The 20,809-nt window shown below is 36.0% G+C and overlaps 1 long non-coding RNA gene across 1 annotated transcript in view; it reads left to right on the plus strand.

Moving 5' to 3' along the window:
* The first annotated feature begins 15,662 nt into the window (after positions 1 to 15,662).
* LOC138321468 (uncharacterized) overlaps positions 15,663 to 20,809 on the plus strand; it is a 37,615-nt gene continuing 32,468 nt past the window's right edge. Inside the window, exon 1 of the long non-coding RNA XR_011208337.1 lies at positions 15,663 to 15,884. This is a non-coding gene — a long non-coding RNA (uncharacterized lncRNA). The remainder of the gene's footprint in view (positions 15,885 to 20,809) is intronic.

The raw sequence follows: 20,809 nt of genomic DNA on the forward strand, positions 1-20,809 counted from the left end.
CCAAAATCATCTTCCATACCGTTAATCGATTCGGGTTCCCAATATAGGTACACTCATACTTAGAAGAAAGTTTGTCAATACACGCACACTCAAACTTTGGTACCAATGAACTGAACCGGTTTCCACATATTTTGCAGTGAAATATTATATTTAGTAGAATGCACAATTGTGTACTTGATTTCATTTAATCTGTTCTGTTATTATCTAACATAGAAAGCATATAATTATTTCCATTGTACAAAGAAAACATTTCATTCATGCCTTTGTGCATAATCTTTCTTAAATGTTCTTTAAGTATTTTATATATTATTTTAACTTGATGTAAGTCTACTAAAACTCGTTCGTGTTTCAATTTTACCTCATTTGTGAACAAAATGAATGCCGGAAACAGATCGAAACAACAAATGTTTCAACCACGATATACGTAAATTGTAAAATTAAACAGTAGAGATCAAGTCGTAAAGACAAGATATAAAATTGCGACGAAAGATTTTTTAAATAATTTGTACGAGGAAAATATCTTTATTTGCATTTAGTTTCGTTCAACGGTTAGATATTGTAAACATCAAAATCAAGATTAAGTTTAGCATGCACATGAAGAGATCCCTTGTAAAGGAGACCATTGAAAAAGTCTCTTAACTACCTTTACTTCACAAATATAACGCAAAGATGACGAGAAAGTCTGTAAGGCAGTCATAAGGGAAATAATTTTGATATTTTGTGCTCTTTAGATCAGTCAATGTCATTCTAACCCTTCATAATCCTCCGCTAATATCTCGTGTCCATTTCCTTCCTTAAGGACAATCCTAAAAGCCCTGAGATGGATTTATTTCTTGCGCGCGGCTGTCGCATGGCAACGATGAAAATCCCATGAAACATTTCTTGACATGATTTTGACTATTTCTTTTCTTTTATGATATATATATTTTTCACATAAAAAGAGATTATCGGATAATAGCGTTTTTCAAACACTAAAATATATCAACACATCAATTGTGGTCCAGCTAAAATCGAATGGGCCGATATCGTATAAATCTATCGGTAGTTCCATTAATATCCATTAACGGGGGATTTTGTCGTCTCCTTTTATCAAGTTAACTTGGCCTGATACTGGTGGTAAATAATTTACTAAAGGACGTGTAATCTGTGACGATTTCCTTGTTTGAGCTCATCTACAAACTCGAAACTAGAGTCATTCGGATAATTACTTCACCTGATTCTGGACCGATAAGTAGATATATCCATGTGTCATCTGTGACCTCAATTAGTACATATAAACTCATTTAACGACAGTTTTATGTGTGATTCTTTTCAGCAGGCTAGCAAAATAACGATGTTTTTAAAAATAATAACCAACCAAGTAAGGTCAGTTTTATCAAGAATCATTTTGAATTAAATTAACGGATATAAAGATTAAGATTATATAAATATATAAATGTTTAAGATGCTCAACCGCCGACAGAGCATAAATGATATTCATCATTTGAACAATAATTGGTGTTTAATCGTGTATATGTATGCCTAATTAACATAAAAAATAATATAGAATAATTTATTTCGTCTTTGGTGCCTGCGCAATCAGTACTTCGTTCCATATAGGATATAGTGATACAGATTTTTTTCGGGATGCAATTAATTATTTTTCATATGTTTAACTTGAAGTAAAGTAAGAAGCTTAAACTTTTCAATGATGGTAATGGTGTAAAGTAAGTAACTTTTGTAAGTGAAGAAAAATACTAAATCGTCTGATCCTGTTTTTGATAGTGAAAAAAATACCATTTGTCAGCCATGGAGCATCTTTAATACTGCTAAAATGATATCTTACCTAACTAATGAACATACTACAAATGATGAAATACTATCTAATAAATGACTGCTGTACTTAAAGCTTCGATGTTTGATTTTTTTTTTTTTTTTTTTCATAAACAGAAAAAAAATCAACGTATCGTTAGACGGTGGCCCAGCAGATAGGGCGTTATAATTGTACCTGCTGCCCTATTGCATGATCGTAAAAGGAGACTTAATTTAGGATTTTATCTTTTCTTTCCTCCTAACGGACTTGCTCTTTCCTAATGCCTCCCTTGGCGCCGCGTCACTTTTGGCCTTTGGTTGAGCGTACGCCCCTGTGACTGTGAAGAAGGTTCTAGGTTTTGTCCCCTAGCCGAGACACACCAAGTCTATAAAAGTGGTAGTTTCTGCCCCTGCTTAGCTCTCAACATACAGGGTGTGGGACGACTGGTTCGCCCGTTGTCAGTATAATGTGACCAGGTGGGGAGTGTTGCTTGGTGTCTTCGTTGGCATGCTAAATGATATATAGTACTATAAAAGGGCAACAGTTCCACTATACAAGAACACACAACATGAATATACCTCGCACTACATACACGCAACACACCGCATACATGGAAGGCCGTCCATGACTATATCTGTTAATAGGACGTTAATTAATCAAACAAACAAATCGTCAGACGGATTGACGAACACGAGACAAACAGTTTGTATTGATTGATGCAGAAAAGAGCATCGATGATAAACAAATACATCTCTATCTGTCGAATACATCACTAAGCATATATACCAATATCATGGTATTTTAGGATTCCTTGTTTGTCTACAAAAAGGAGATCATCAATGATGATAGATTGTAACATTGCGATTATATTCACGGATGTAGCCGATATGTTATATATGAAGTGGCTAACCTAGATTACTCTATACATTCTATTTGTTTAATTGTGTTGTTTGTCGTGATAGTTGTCTATTTACTTATGACAGATATTGGTTTGTCCTGCAGGAAGGGCGTTAGAATTATGATTGCTGCCCAACATTACATAGTGAAAGGCGACTAAATTTGGAATCCTATATTTTCTCTTCTTCCACCGACTCAAGTTACACCGCCCTAAATAAGGCACTCTGGGCAACGTATTGAGCGTTCGCTTCTGTGAGGAAGGCCGAGACATAACATTTTCTATAAAAATGGTAGTTTCCACTCTTGCTTAGCGCTCGGCAGAAATGAATTGGAATGACAGGATTGCTCGTTGTCAGTAAAATGTGACCAGGTGGGGAGCATAATTCATTGAGATCGCACACGTTTCACACATGCAACACATCGCGTACACGAGAGGACCACGACCTTGAAATACCCTTGCTATATGAGCCAACTGAAAATTATGATAACAGCAAGTCAATAGCTACTGTATACATTTCAATTTCCAAATATTTTATCGACAAAAAAGATATTAAATGTCAATAGGTTTATTGCTTCTCATCACAAAAAATCTACATTGTATACTAAGATGGGATGGAGACAGACCTAGATTGGTCTCCTATGTCAAATGTCAATAGAAACGAAAGGTGCGTAATCATCAGTAGCGGCAATAAAATATAAGCAACACTAGAAGCAGATTGAGCAGATTGCAATGTAGGTACAGTGGATATAAGTAGCATTGATGAATATGACTAAACCAGTTACAGATAAAGTTAAGTCATACTGGGGATATATTATCCATGTCTGCAACGATTACACCACTGGCCTTCAATGATAATAAACACGGCTTCGACGAGTCCCAAAAATAATGGTTAAAATAAAAATGATAACATTTTATCAACATCTTGATGTATTGATAATAAAGCAGGATCAAAATAGGTAAAATTCCTGTATAGGAATCATCATTCGTATTCTACTGAAGATTAAGGCATCAGCGAGTATATTCTGAATATATGTAAATGCATATCACTGAGTGCGTTTGCGTAATTTTGATTTATCCGTGTTACTTCCGTCAGTACTTGGAGTGCAACGTAACTTTGGATGGTTTGCGTGTGTGTGAAATGTTTAAAAAAGTGGACCGTGATTTACATTCTTGTCTCATCAGTACAGGATGTGAAAACGAATGATAATGTAAAGCAACGAAGGGAATTTTAAACTTTGGATGGTTACAACCATGTTATACATCAGGTTACTGCTAGGTTAAATTGAAATGTAGGGCGTTAAAAAAGTGTAAAAGGCGACTAAATTTAGGATCTTATCTTTTCTATTCTCCTAAAACTTTATCCTTCCTAATGTCCCTGCACCGCCTCATCAGTTGAGCGTTCGCCCTGTGAGGAAGGCTCTGGGTTCTGTCCCCTGGCCGAGACACACCAAAACTGTAAAATGTAGTTTTGCTCCTGCTTAGCGCTCAGCAAAAAGGAGTGGGACGAAGTATAATGTGACCGGGTGGGGTGTGTTGCTTGGTGTCTTCGGCGGCATGCTTTTATAGCACTATAAAAAGGGCACAGTTCCACTATCATGAATTACCGAAACACCACCTCGCTACAACCACCGTTATACATGGGAGGCCGTCCTTACATGACCATAGCTGTTAATGGGACGTTAATTAAACAAACAAACAAACAAATTAATTTTTCATTCTAATTTTGAAACAGTGACGTGTTCAATCTAAATTAAAACATTATTCTTCAGTATGCACTATATTTCAAATCTTGATTCCCGTAGTTATAAAATTGCTTTTAATGAAGATCTTTATTAAGTACACGAAAATAAATAAAAATAGTGTAATACAATGTATAATAAATAATTTATGATGAAGACTTGTATAAGAATGAGCATACGGACAAAATTACTGTCAAATTAATGCATGTTTACACATTTGAAATTACCAAAATTCCACTTTGACTTCAGTTCCAACAGGAATCCATTATTTTTTATTTGTTCATTTCACTGCTTATATCCTTTTATCCTGCAACTGCCGCACATACTGACGGATAACTACTGCCGGATAAACTTGTGCTTTATCCGTCAATACGAAATGCTTTATCCGCCAATGTGATCACGTGAATTCGTTCCAAATCTGACGGAACATTTTCTAACTTGACCCCGAACCTTTACCTTTCGTTGAATAAAACGTCAGTCAGTCCCGCTAAAACGTGACGTCACATTCACTGGGATGACGACATTTTTACGATATCGAAAATCTCGAATGGCGGTGTCGTCTCTTTCTTTTTTGCTTGTTTGTTTGATTGATTAACGTCCTATTAACAGCTATGGTCGTGTAAGAAGGGCCGCCATGCGGTGTATTGCGTGTAAGTTGTGCGAGATGCGTGTTGTGGGAGACTGCGGTATATTTATGTTGTGTCTTCTTGTATAGTGGAACTGTTGCCCATTTTATAGTGCTATATCACTGAAACATGCCGCCGAAGACACCAAGCATTATACCCCACCCGGTCACATTATACTGACAACGGGCAAACCAGTCGTCCCACTCCTTGTATGCTGAGCGCTAAGCAGGAGCAGAAACTACCACTTTTAAAGACTTTGGTGTGTCTCGGGGACAGAACACAGAGCCTTCCTCACAGGGGCGAACTTTCTTCGCTCATGGCAAAGGTTTGTATTGTAAAGTACATAATTGTAATTCTTTGATTGGTAATTATTGTTTTTTTTTATTATTTTCGTATTGTTTCAGTCATATTACACACTGAATACTGTCAGTATAATATGACCGGGTGGGGTGTGTTGCTTGGTGTCTTCGGCGGCATAAAGGCAACAGTTCCACTATACAAGAAGACACAACACGAACATACCGCAGTCTCCCAGTACACTCACCTCGCACAACATACAAGCAACACTTTTTGTTTGTTTGTTTGTTTGATTTATTAACGTCCTATTAACAGCTATGGTCATGTAAGGACGGCCTCCCATGTATGCGGTGTGTTGCGTGTATGTTGTGCGAGGTGAGTGTACTGGGAGACTGCGGTATCTTCGTGTTGTGTCTTCTTGTATAGTGGAACTGTTGCCCTTTTTATAGTGCTATATCACTGAAGCATGCCGCCGAAGACACCAAGCAACACACCCCACCCGGTCACATTATACTGACAACGGGCGAACCAGTCGTCCCACTCCCTGTATGCTGAACGCTAAGCAGGAGCAGAAACTACCACTTTTATAGACTTTGGTGTGTCTCGGCCAGGGGACAGATCCCAGAGCCTTCCTCACAGGGGCGAACGCTCAACTCAAGGCCAAAAGTGAGGCGGTGCCAAGGGAGGCATTAGGAAAGATAAACTAATGCCTCCCTTGGCACCGCCTCATTTTTGGCCTTGAGTTGAGCGTTCGCCCCTGTGAGGAAGGCTCTGGGTTCTGTCCCCTGGCCGAGACACACCAAAGTCTATAAAAGTGGTAGTTTCTGCTCCTGCTTAGCGTTCAGCATACAGGGAGTGGGACGACTGGTTCGCCCGTTGTCAGTATATTGGGTTCTGTCCCCTGGCCGAGACACACCAAAGTCTATAAAAGTGGTAGTTTCTGCTCCTGCTTAGCGCTCAGCAAAAAGGGAGTGGGACGACTGGTTCGCCCGTTGTCAGTATAATGTGACCGGGTGGGGTGTGTTGCTTGGTGTCTTCGGCGGCATGGTCCAGTGATATAGCACTATAAAAAGGGCAAAAGTTTCACTATACAAGAAGACACAACATGAATATACCGCAGTCTCCCAAGACACGCACCTCGCACAACATACACGCAACACACCACATACATGGGAAGCCGTCCTTACATGACCATAGCTGTTAATAGGACGTTAATTAATCAAACAAACAAGGAAAGATAAAGTCAGTTAGGAAGAAGAGAAAAGATAAGATCCTAAATTTAGTCGCCTTTTACGATCATGCAATAGGGGCAGCAGGTACAATTCTAACGCCCTACCTGCAGGGCCAACAAGCAACACACCGCATACATGGGAGGTCGTCCTTACATGACCATAGCTGTTAGTAGGACGTTAATAAATCAAACAAACAAACATTCGGCGGCATGCTTCAGTGATGTAGCACTATAAAAAGGGCAACAGTTCCACAATACAAGATGGCCCTGCAGGTAGGGCGTTAGAATTGTACCTGCTGCCCCTATTGCATGATCGTAAAAGGCGACTAAATTTAGGATCTTATCTTTTCCTTTCTTCCTAACTGACTTTATCCTTCCTAATGCCTCCCTTGGCACCGCCTCACTTTTGGCCCTGAGTTGAGCGTTCGCCCCTGTGAGGAAGGCTCTGGGTTCTGTCCCCTGGCCGAGACACACCAAAGTCTGTAAAAGTGGTAGTTTCTGCTCCTGCTTAGCGCTCAGCAAAAAGGGAGTGGGACGACTGGTTCGCCCGTTGTCAGTATAATGTGACCGGGTGGGTTGTGTTGCTTGGTGTCTTCGGCGGCATGCTTCAGTGATATAGCACTATAAAAAGGGCAAAAGTTCCACTATACAAGAAGACACAACATGAATATACCGCAGTCTCCCGAAACACGCACCTCGTACAACATACACGCAACACACCGCATACATGGGAGGCCGTCCTTACATGACCATAGCTGTTAATAGGACGTTAATTAATCAAACAAACAAACAAACAAACAATACAAGAAGACACAACTCGAATATACCACAGTCTCCCAAAACACGCACCTCGCACAACATACACGCAACACACCTCATTCATTATTTATTTAATGAGATTGAAACATTAATACCATCCATATTTGTCTAAAAGCATATGACTTAAAAAGTACACTATCTTCGGGCCCCAAATGACATAATTTAAACACAACTAGTCCTGTATATGAATATCTGTAGACCATTAAGACCATGTTTTTGTCCTTTTATTAATCTTTATATAAGTTTATAGAATTTGTTCTTTCTGTAATATACGACGTAGAATAATTGCACGCCATAGTAAATGTCTGCAAACAGCAATATATCTACACACAAAGGAAATCGAGTTGTCTGAAGTATGCAATAACATTTGCAGACAGGTTACGGATATTAACGTTTTGTTTGCTGACACTTCCACAACAAGGACACGGCTATTTTACATTTATTATGACGACATCTAGCAGTCAGCGGCCACGTTCGTTGTGCAAAGGATATGAGATAGAAATGCAGCGGGTTTGGAAAAACTTCAAAGGGATGCTATAGTCGTTTTTTCATGTAGCAGCGAAGACTCAAGGAAACTGTTGCTCGAGGGTTCCTTGATACCACCTGTTAATGATTTGACTGTTCCCGAAGAAACAAGTGATCTGTTATTTTACTCTCAATTTAAATAATGTTGGCAGTAAAGCGTGACTCGAACATTATTATCGGTACCTTCACAATTTTTGAGAATAGACAAAAACAAAACAAAATCGTATTGATTGAATGCCAATAGGCCAAGGATTAACATTTACATGTGTAATATGATTTATATGGGGACAGTCCTAATGCTTTATATATTCTTAAATGGAATGTTAGATAATAAATCAGTTTGTGTCTATCCTTGTAGCAAACACCATGTAACGACAGATAATGTATTTAATGTGATCGTACGCGCGTTTACTAATGGATGACTTGTTGTTTGGCCCTATATGACCCTAGCTATCGATGGGCCAAAATACTCAAACAACCAAACAAATCGTACATGTGTCTGGTAGATTGTTATATATTGTATCTTCTTGCGAAATCGTAACTATGGTGTTAATTTTACTGCAGTATACTGCACATCACCACGCAACACAACTTATCCTTATACATACGCATATTATTGAAATAAGAAATATACGGATCACCCGATCTTGCAAAGAATCACAAAAGATACATCGTATTACACGAAGGGAACGCAGGTGGTCCATGTCGTTTCGCTTAAAGGGAACTGTTGATTGACATAGGGTTTTCAATTATACAAGTTGAGTGCTAAATATCCTACCGATCAGAAATTTCGTTTTTAAGTTAAACAAAATATAAAGTTTTGTGACAGTTAAAAATGTGCTTAGGGTAGTCATTGTATCAACTAGTTGCTGCCGTTTTAAGCTAAAAATAGAGACATTACGTAAGTCTACCTTCTTATTTTGTTAAGATATATTGGTGTCCTGCTCTTTTGTCGGCTTTGTGTTTAGTCTTGCAACAGTTGGAATTGTTATTGCATACATCTACAATATTAGTGAAACAAAACGTTTCGTTAAATTGACGAGGAGACTCAATATGAATATACCGCAGCCTCCCAAAAAAATGCACGCACGGTAACCCACACATGGGAGGCCGTCCTGAAATTTCTCGGACTGTTTATAGGACTAAATATCTGATATACCAACGAACCAATCGTTAAACTGAAAATGATTTGAGCTTTAAACAATACACGTAATCTATATACCACAAATAATATATTGTAATCGACAAAATAAAAAAACAACGAACAATAATTGGTTCACACTATAACACAAATGTTTTCCCCAAAGATTGATATCATTGACACCATTCCATTCATTGTCTTATAACACATTAATCAAACAGAACGAACGCCTAAACAAGGTTCTACTAGCAAGGTATAGCCACGTGCAACAATACATAACACCGTGTAGGCAGTGACTGACACTATAAACTACTAACCGTACAACTTGTTTATGAGTAAATAATTCAGAAATCAAGAGCAATAACAACACAGAAAATTACCTGTAACAAAGGGTCATAAAAGAGTCAAATCTTCATGCAAAACAATAGTAAAGATTGCATTGTCTTTCATCTATGATGAATTGTTTGAAGTGGAAAATAGACATTTTCATTTAGCGGAAATGTTGGCGCCGTGGGAAATCTCACGTGGAAACAGTTAAAATATCCTACTGTATAGTAGAGAATATTAATAGTTTGTCAATACCATGGTTAATTGAACTTTTGAAGCTATAGACTGAATATCGGAGGTTATATTAATCAATTCGATACAATAGTAAACTGCTGTGACACAAGACAAAAATACTCGTTCGATAAAGTCCTACCGTGCATTGTTCTTTGTTGGTATCTAAAATCAGTGTCATGTCACCAGCTCTTAACCGAAAGTGACGTCAGTAGTAAGTGAAGCAACTACTTCAGAATAGGATTGGCAATATCATATGACGTTCGGCTGAGAATAATGTTTTCGCAAAAAGTGTTCAGTTTATTTCTAAGCTTGAACCTAACAATGCTAATTATAAGCCCCAAAGCGTGTTTGCGGTGACCGTCCGGGGCAGCGAGATGAGTATCTTCCAAGATGTGAACAATGCATGTTGATTAGATATGGAACGTACATGATGAAGCTTGGATAAGACCAATGAATACGAAAATATACTTGAATATACACACGGGCTTGATCAAAAGGCATAGAGGCATTAATACATGACTGTGAAGAGTTAGAATAATACTGCAACAGCGAAGAGATGATGATGTAGCCCAAACGGAACGAATCATTTGTAGATAGGATTAATCCGATACAAATGCACCCATACAAGAGTCATACAGCTTACAGAAATCCGAATTATTGCAAAAAGTAATCCTAATATAATGTCCTTTAATTAATATATCAAGTCGGCCCTTAATCTCTAATTACAACGGACATGTATTTGTATATAAGCATAGTATGGAACCCTGCTAGTGCCACATGAAGTAAAGTTTAATTCATGTGGCACAGATAGGTTTCCTTAGCATAGCATGTAGCTATAGTTTTGTTGTGCTATTTTTTCTTCCGCAATCTATTGTAACCCATAGGTTTGGATGAATTAAGCTGTGAAAATCATTCAAAGGCACGAAAAAAATGTATGATTCTTTATAGACATTAGTTACAACAATTAAGTTATGCACCGTGATGATAAATAAGGTTTTTTTTTTTTTTTTTACATTTTATGCATGTTTAATTGAAATCATATCTGAAGATAATGTAACTTTTACAACTGTGGAAATGTGAAGTGAAATGGTGGACCGTATCTTGGCTTCTTGGTTTGACTTTTCACACTCATTTTACTGCACCGTCAACGTAAATATCATGACTTTAAGTATTACTGCGAATATTAATTTTGAGCTCTTATTTGACTTTGTAAAATAAAAACCTATTCATTGTAAGTCCTTTAATTAATACAATATTGGTAACATTTTGTGGTGAATAACATATCAAAAGTTCTTTTGGATTTATGACCGTGTATATTGCGGCACATATAACTTTCAAAATACGGCATTTGTTGACGAAGACCTCCAAGACTCATATGAGCTGGAACTAGAAACGTCGGGCGATAGAATTGTACCTGCTGCCCCTATTGCATGATGGTTAAAGCCGACTAAATTTAGGATATTTTCTTTTCTCTTCTTCTTAACCGACTTTATCTTTCCTAATGCCTCCCTTGACACCGCCTCACTTTTGGCCTGGAGTTGAGCGTTCGCTCCTGTGAGGAAGGCTCTGGGTTCTGTCCTCTGGCCGAGACACACCAAAGTCTATATATAAAAGTGGTATTTTCTGCTCCTGCTTAGCGCTCAGCATACAGGGAATGGGACGACTGGTTCGCCCGTTGTTAGTATAATGTGACCGGGTGAGGTGTGTTGCTTGGTGTCTTCGGCGGCATGCATCAGTGATATAGCACTATAAAAGGGCAACAGTTCCACTATACAAGAAGACACAACACGAACATACCACAGTCTCCCAACACAAGCACCTCACACAACATACACGCATCACACCGCAAACATGGGAGGCCGTCGTTACATAACCATAGCTGTTAATAGGATGCTAATGATTCCAGCAAAGAATGGAACTAGAAACGCAATGTTAGGCTCCAGTGAAATGAGTCAAAGGGTCATCGGTGGGATAAATCGGTTAAATATATTGTTTTTCATCGGCGATACGGATAAATATTAGGTCCATAAAATGCTGTATTGAAAAAAAACAATGTTCAGTGTAAATAATTTACTGTACCATCCCTGTAAAACACTAAATAACTAATATTACCCATAAAGCCAATTGCAATTGATACCTGTTTGAATGTGAGGGTGATATTATTAAGTTTGACGAAATCCATGTATTGACCAAGATCAAAACAAATGGCTTATTTGTACTGAGATTATTGACGGATGTACCTAGTGATTCTCTTTCAAATATGGACGTGACGTACATACATTACAACATATACATCCTTTAATTAGATTTCATGGTTGTTAACTAATGAACAATCCCATTATGAGCTCTCCATTTCCTTAAATACATTCTAATTTCAATTATAAAATGGAGGATACACACTGATGGTTGTTTGATATGAAATTTATTCCACACTCTAAGTATAATTAGTATTCAACTTTCACAATTTGATAGAGATACCTCTATGACAAAACCTTTTAGGTAGGAGTAAATATAGGATAATTATTTTGACTTTGTGAATTTTGTTTTGATATACTTCTCACTGAGCATGCGTACGTTACGGTGCCGTTGACGCTCCCGTCGAATAATAATCAAACCACTGTGTTCATATCCGAACCAATACGGGTTATATGTGTTATGGTCAATTTTATAACACTAATGGAAACTATGATGTATTTAGGCACAATAACACGTCCGCTTTCACCAATAGTCTATATATGAACATAAAATGGCGGTCAGACCACATTAAAACGACGTCACTTTATTATTGTTAACGATTAGTAAAATATTGTTGCCGTTTCTTCTTCACACCAACGAATACAATGGAATACGATGATAGATAAGTTATTGAAATCGCTGCTAGTAGAGATTTTGGTATCTAAGAGTTAATGATACTGTTTTAATTTGTCAAACGATTTCGGTTTTTCTCTCTCGATAAATTGTAATCTCTATGTCTCTGCAATGTCTATCAATATATTAAATTATGATGCCAAGTTATTAAAGGATTAATATCGTGATCTCTGTTCATTTTTGAAAAAAAATCAAATGACAATAAATTTTTGTTTGGATTATTAGTTAAACGGTCCCCCATCAGTGCAATGTATTGCATATAAGCTCTACCTGGTTAAGTAAGGATGTCAACTAAAGACTTTTTTGTCTTGTTTATACACTACAAATATAGTGTTACATAATATTTGTCTGCTGCAGCTTCACAGACGACGTGATAAGGTTCTCCTTGGACCAAATTATGGTGTTGATACGGCTTTCACGGCAGAACACCAGCGACATTAACTATAATTATTCAATGCAAAATTCCATAATAACATCGCATATGCATGTAAACATTCAATATTCTATTGAATTAGTCCACGTACTACTATCGTAAGTTGCCGAACATGTTATTTAAGCATATATCATTTTAGAAATGTTGTATGCAAATAATTGAATGCCAAAGATAATGAATTTAAACATAAATTTCAACCACACATAATACCAGAGCATATATATGGTAACAAAATTATAAATCATCACGATTCAGTTATGACATTAAACACTTTCGATTCCGCTCCAGCATTCAGTTTTTTTAACACAAAATCGACCTTATAACCCTTGTGACACCTTAATTCATACTAAATTATATATTCCGAAAAAGTTTGTAACGTCAATCAATTAAAAAATAAATGATGGTTTTGTCCTTCTGTGAGTTTTATCGTCAATACTGTTCAGTTATGAAAACATAGCTGTGAATCGGCAGCAATTCAACAAAGATTCCTTCTAAAAGTAAAACATTAAACCGATTTGGTAAAAACAACAATGACGGTTAATCATGGATTAGCACACACAGACATTTCAAGTTTAAGTTTACATTATTGAATATCATATTTTAGTTATTCATATTGAGTTAGTGAAATATTTTTTGAGGGGGGTGAGTGGGTTGATGAGTACATGTATATATTATATTTTTTCATTACATGTTTTGTTGGAAATGATTTATATAAAATTGATCTCGATATTTCTACAATTTATAAAACGTTATCTGCGTCATTGGGGATCTCCGAACGCTCATTAGCGATTACTTTTACCATCCCACTAAATGTGTTCAATGATAGTATTTCATAGTTGCATCAGCGGTATGTTAACCTTACACTTTTGTAATGTACTTTATATAGCTGATCTAGATTTTAACAGAATCTGATTTCAGATTTATTTGAAGCAATATCAATTGAAAAGGTGTTTTGGGATATTGTTAAACAAATATTTGAAAATTTTAATAAGTTCTTTACAAAGCATGCGTTTTTTATCACACAAAACGCTTCATACCTAGTGACTTCGTCCATGTAATATCTTTTTTTAATATGTCACTTGGGTAATCTAACCTGAAGGGCCTTTAAGATCCTACATGTATAAACAAATATATGGAATGATACTAGAGTATTAGGATATGGGGCTGAACCGCATACAACTATTTCATGTAGTGATTCTAAGAATCAGAAAAAAATATTATAAACCATCTTATTTTCTCTTGGACTTCATTTCGTAATTTCATGGGTCTGGACGTTTTTCAAGGCGTTGTTTTTACAGTTATAACATAGTGTTGTATATACATATATATATTATTTCTTTCCGTCAATTCGCCGCGAATACGGGGACAGAAGATCACGAAATTTAATAATTTTTCAGCATTACTGTTATTAGACAGCGATATATCGCAGGTAGAGTTGAATAAACCTATCATTAAACAGTAATCTAATATATTTACTAATGTGATATTTGTGCCAGAATTGAAGTAGTAATAAACATCGAATGATCCAGATCGAAATAGAATTAAGAGGTGACAATGGAATATGACATTAAATTTTAAAAAGCACGTGGAAAAGCCTTTATTTAGTTTCTCAGGTACTGCTGAAAATAGTATAAAGGAGTTTAGATATGTAAAGATTAACATGATCTTGCAATATTTACTTTAATACTTTTAGATAATAGATATGAATAATTGTTTTTTTGTATCATTTGAATGTGTAATTTGGTTTGTTATTTAGTTTTACGTTCCATTAGCATTCAGGGTCGTGTAAGGAAGTGCTAAGTTTGTTAGTGGAGGAAACCCGGAGTACTCGGAGAAAAAACACCGATCAACGGTCAGAACATACCAACTACCTCACACGGGATTCGAATTCGAGTGAATATGTCGGAACAGCTTAACCACTCGACCACAGCGGCCCCTCAAGTGGTAGAAACCGCGGAAAAACTGACATAAAGTAACGGTTGTACTCATTGTGAAGAAGTAGGCAACTTTCCTTTCAATTACAATAACTTCTCTTTCATATTTCATGAAAGATTCAGGTGCCATTTCACTGTTTTGTTATCCATGTGCGTGTTGATGTACCGATAACTAACTCATCCCTTTAAAGTTTATCAATAAATTAAGACAGCGCATTTTACGACAAAGCTACCTGATAGGGACTATCCTAGCTGTTGAAGGAGCTCAACATTACCTGTGGACAAAGTATCAGACACTAGAACCTACTTCTGTTATCTGTTCCAGAAGAGATCAAGTGTTGACAATTATTCTTGTTTATATTTCTAGCTCTAATAACCCCTAAAGTTGAGTATCACACACATTTTAATGCGAAATGCAACGCCGGTCCTTTGATAATCTTGTGCAACATGTAAGCCTACTTAACTGATACCTTTTAACTCGCCAACCCGTATATAGTAGGTACAGTGGAAATATAGTCCGGACCGACCGGAACTCGATTTTATGTTGACAATCTGTTTACAATGTAAATGGTTCCTTTATCAACAAGTCTCATCTCTTCCACGAACGTCCCACTTCCGTCAAACGATGGATGTTACACATTAATTGACCACTGCTATTGACAGTTGTCACCGTGCTACCTTGCGTTCTATAGGCGACAGGAGAGATCTGCTTCAACATATCTTGAAACGGCACTCTCCGCAATAGGAGGATCGATCGAGTGGGTGTCACGTGATCTTATCAGCCAAGCTCTTTGATTTCAGAGGTGGCAACTGTTATAGGTTTAGTTTAACCGGAAGTCGAGGAAGCGCGTCAGAATTCATTTACAACATTGGGTGTCCAAAGGTACTAAGTGTAGGTGTAGAATAGGTTAGTTCCTCCTGACGTATGCGGACTCGTAAGTGTGTCGTTTATATAGTGTGAGAACTTAGACAATCATTGGACATTGTAGAACCGATCTAACAAGTCACACAAACTTACAGGTAAGTTGGAATATTTTTTCTTTTTTTCTTTCACACTTTAAAACTTTTGTTTCAGTTGTATGCATGTAAAACTTTCCGACTAAATTTTATATCCCTTGGATGTGCAACGTGTGGAATTACATAGTATATTGAACAACAGTAATATTTTACAAAATGGAATAATATAATAGTCGTTTTTTATTACAAAGGGTTGCTTTCTCTTCAATATTGAATTGAGAATTAACATGTTTTCTTCATATAAAATATTTAGTAAAACAAATTAATTTTAAAAATATTTTTGACGATAATGCAATACCCTATATAGGATCCTATCATGTTGATATATCGTCGTGCGGTTAGTATAACTAGCATGTAAGGGTTCAGAGAGTTTGGTATTGATCCTTTGTACACATGCATAACAAAAACACTTAACACAGAACTTGTGCATTTTTTATGTTTTGATAATTATATATTTGTTTCCGAAATAAAAATCTGTAATTCAAATAGACGATGTTGATAAATAATTGCAATATGCAACGAAATATTTTTTTACTACGTTATTATGATTTTGAGACCAAATGTATTGACATTTCGTTTAAACAAAAGTCACGAAAAAGAAAGCATTAAATATTTTATTCAACCGTAAATGCATAATTGATTTCAATTTCAAATGTTAAGTATGTTGCTAAGCCGGGTTTATTTTCTATTCGACGCAATGCATATTCCCTGTGTGTCTCCGGCACCTGTCCACAGGTTGTCGTTAAAATAATGTATAGGTAAAGTCTGTGCGTTTTGTTGATTGATTTTGAACTGTGCTATTCATTGTTGATTGATTTTAAACTGTGCTATTCATCCGAGAATCAGTTACACAATTCGTCCTTGAACTAGAGACAAAAAGTCCATTTGATCTATCGACTATTATGAGATGTGGGATATGCTACTTTATTGCAAACAACGTGTCTGGAAAATAAGGTTTTACTTCACTGGGCAAATACAAAATTATATTTGGAAAAGTTTCGACATCACGATATCTTTTTATAAAATCTAAGAAAAATCCCATTATGACTGGTGGTTTGTTAAATGAAAAGCTGATCAACCACCAGCATATTTGTTTCTATTACAATATATAGTTTCACCTGTACGGAATCGATTCGATAAGGTCAAAAAAATGTAATTTACTATGACATTCACTATAGTCTGGTCCAAACGCTATATCATCCGGAAAACTTAAATGAAAGGTTTTGAATATGGAAAATGCTCGAAATATAAATGAAGGTTTTGAATATGGAAAATGCTCGAAATATAAATGAACGCTTTGTCATAAACATAACGTTTTCGATACTTTTACCAGAATTAATCCAACTCTCGAGCACAAGGTGATGTACTAACGGTAGAATGACATGTACACTAATGAGGGATTACATGGTATAAACCATATACTGTAGAACATTTTTAAGGAGCTACGCGGTAGAAACAATTTATGGTAAACCTAACTTAAGGAACTACGTGGCAGAAATTATATACTGTAAACCATACTTAAGAAACTACGTTGTAGAAACTATATACTGTAAACTAAACTTATGGAACTACGTGGTAGAAACTATATATGGCAGACCATACTTAAGGAACTACGTGGTAGAAACTCTATACTGTAGACCATACTTAAGGAACTATGTGGTAGAAATTATATAATGTAGACCATACTTAAGGAACTACGTGGTAGGAACTATTTACTATAAACCATACTTAAGAATCCAAACGTACGGAACTACGTGGTAGAAACCTATACTATAAACCATCCTATGGGAACTACGTGGTAGAAACTTTATACTATAAACCATACTTAAGGAACTACGTAGTAGACACTATACTGTAAACCATACTTAAGAAACCACGTGGTAGAATGTTAATACTATAAACCATACTTAAGAAACTACGTGGTAGAAACTTTATACTGTGATTCATACTTTAGAAACTACGTGGTAGAATCTTTATGCTATGAACCATACTTAAGAAACTACGTGGTAGAAATTATATACTATAAACAATCCTAAAGGAACTACGTGATGGAAACTTTATACTGTTAACCATACGTAAGGAACTACGCCGTAGACAATATATACTGTAAACCACACTTAGGAAACGACGTGGGAGAAACTTATACTATAAACCATACTTAAGAAACTACGTGGTAGAAATTTTATACTATAAACCATACATAAGAAGCTACGTGGTAGAAAATATATACTATAAACCTTACTTAAGAAACTTCGCGGTAGAAAAATATATACTGTAGACCAAACTTAAGAAACTACGTGGTAGAAACTTTGTACTGTAAACCATACTTAAGAAACTACGTGATAGGAACTATATTCTGTAAGCCATACTTCAGAAACCACGTGGTAGAAACTTTATACTATAAACCATACTTAAGAAACTACGTGGGAGAAACTTTATACTATAAACCATACTTAAGAAACTATATTGTAGAAAATTTATACTATAAACCATACTTAAGAAAATACGCGGTAGAAAAAATATATACTATAAACCATACTTAAGAAACTACGTGGTAGAAAATATATACTTTAAACCAAACTAAAGGAACTAAGTGGTAGAAACTATGTCAGTAAACCAAACGTAAGGAGCTACGTGGTAGAAACTATATACTGTAGACCAAAATTAAGGAACTACGTGGTAGGAACTATATACTATAAACCAAACTTAACATCACGACGACAACTTAATGTCTGGTTGTTATGCCTACCGCCATTTTCACTGCCATTTAATTCCGTTCTTTAGAGAAACATAGTTACATTTTCCATGTCCTAGGAACATTTTGCGGCAATTGATTTTCGCGGTTTCTTACAGCTCGCAAAATACGCAAAATTAGTCGCACGCAAAAAAATGTTTGTTTACAGTATTACCTAAAAAATCGGAAACGAATGATTTTTCTTAGCATCAGTGACTTTATTTGCATATATGAGGCTTTATTGAGAAAAAAAATGCAAAACCAAATCAAGTCACTTTAGCATTCATTATCGTTTTTTCGACAGCCTATATATATATATATATATATTTCCTCCCACGTCTAACGAAAATTAGCATTGATACCATTCTGTTATGATTTTGTACTATAATGTAATAACATAGGATTGTTTCTTTCTTATTAATTGGGCATGATGTACGCTATTAAATTCTGAAAGACAAACAGTTCAATAAGATCGCTCAAAAACATCGCAGAATTTTGCCTAGGAAACCTTTTCCAATATCGGTCAGTTCCGTAGAATGTTAGGTTTCCCATTCTTTTCACTATAAATATATTATTAACTATCGACGATAAATTCATAACTGTGACAACAGCGACGTTCGTTGTCATGGTGACCAATATGGTCACTCAAGTACGTTTTTCCTTTTCCTAGGCAACACGTGATCAGGATAGATGGAACCATATCGATGTCGACAAATCCATATTGGTTTTGTGTTCATATCGAGATTTCACCTCAACTTGATTAATCGTATTAATTTTCTTTATATTGTACAATATATTGTTGGGCGCATTCCATATTGAATTCTTAAGGCATCCTTTTTAATCTTTCTTTTAAATGGGCTATTGAAGTTAGACCGAAGTGGTGCTTAGTTGAAATTATCGTAATTATTATCGAATATGTTCTACATTATAATAGACCGTTATAAATTTCAAGAAATGTAACAAAATGCATACTTCAATTCCATGACATTCTGTTAATAACGCTGAAATATGGTTCTTTAGCATGTATTCTTAAAAACAATGAAACTTCATATTAATGCACGAATTCACCTTGAGGTCTATCGATTGGCGAATCCTAGAATATATCCCTGGTACCAATGACGTATTTGAGAAGGATTAAACAGGCTTGATGTGTCACCAACGTTACAGGAGGATACTACGAAAAACATAAGCGCTTTACGATGTCCCTCCCATCGATGTTATAGTCGTTTTACTGTACAGTTGCTCAAATTAGCGGGGTTGTAATTTCGCTAAATTCGCGGATTCCCTAAAAGTTGTAAAATTTGATATATCGTGATTTTTTTCAAACAAAAATTGTGGTTTTACAAATTAGGCGAATCACGCTTTCAAAGATTACAAAGGAGCCGCCGCGAATAATTTCCTAATAGTAAATCACTCGTATAATTGGACAACGTTATGCGCTTTTTTGGCCTTCATTTGAGCGCTCGCCCCTGTAAGGAAGTCTCATCATAAATGCAGTGGGATTGCTGGTTTGCCCGTTGTCAGTGTAAAGTGATGTTTGTTTTGTGTCTTTCGTGACATGCTTCAGTGAGATAGCACTATAAAATGGACAAAAGTTCCAATATAACAATAAGGAACACCACAAATATACTACAGCCCCCCCCCCCCCCCCCCCCAAAAAAAAAAAAAAAAAAAAGAAAAGAAAAAAAAAGACTCCCGTTCTTAACACATACACAATACACAAAGCGGGAGGCCGTCATTAAACAAACTTGGCTGTTAATAGGATGTTAGGAGTAGTCAACTAATCAACCAATCAACTATATATTTGCAATGTAAGCATTACAAGTATATGCAACCATCCTTTACGTATTGTGATATTCAACGTTCAAATTTATTAAAACCGACCTTCTCTACTATGCTGCAATGTAATGCCATCCAGTATAGTAATGAAATCTACATTTCAATGTGATGAACCTAATTGTTTACTCAGGTGTGCAATCAATGAATGCATTTTATTGGTTTATTTTTATTTGCATATGAATTTATTATCTGAATCGCAAAGAAATTTATCAATAAATCAGGACAGTTCAGAATGTCATTTTTATATTTTATTATGAAAGTTTTGTATATGAAATGTATACCTGAACATATGTTACTTCCAGCCCTCTCTGTATATATCGGTTACGCTCTCTGATTTTCTACGAAAAGGCAAGTT

This window comes from Argopecten irradians, chromosome 4, assembly GCF_041381155.1.
Source record: "Argopecten irradians isolate NY chromosome 4, Ai_NY, whole genome shotgun sequence".
NCBI classification, from domain to species: domain Eukaryota; kingdom Metazoa; phylum Mollusca; class Bivalvia; order Pectinida; family Pectinidae; genus Argopecten; species Argopecten irradians.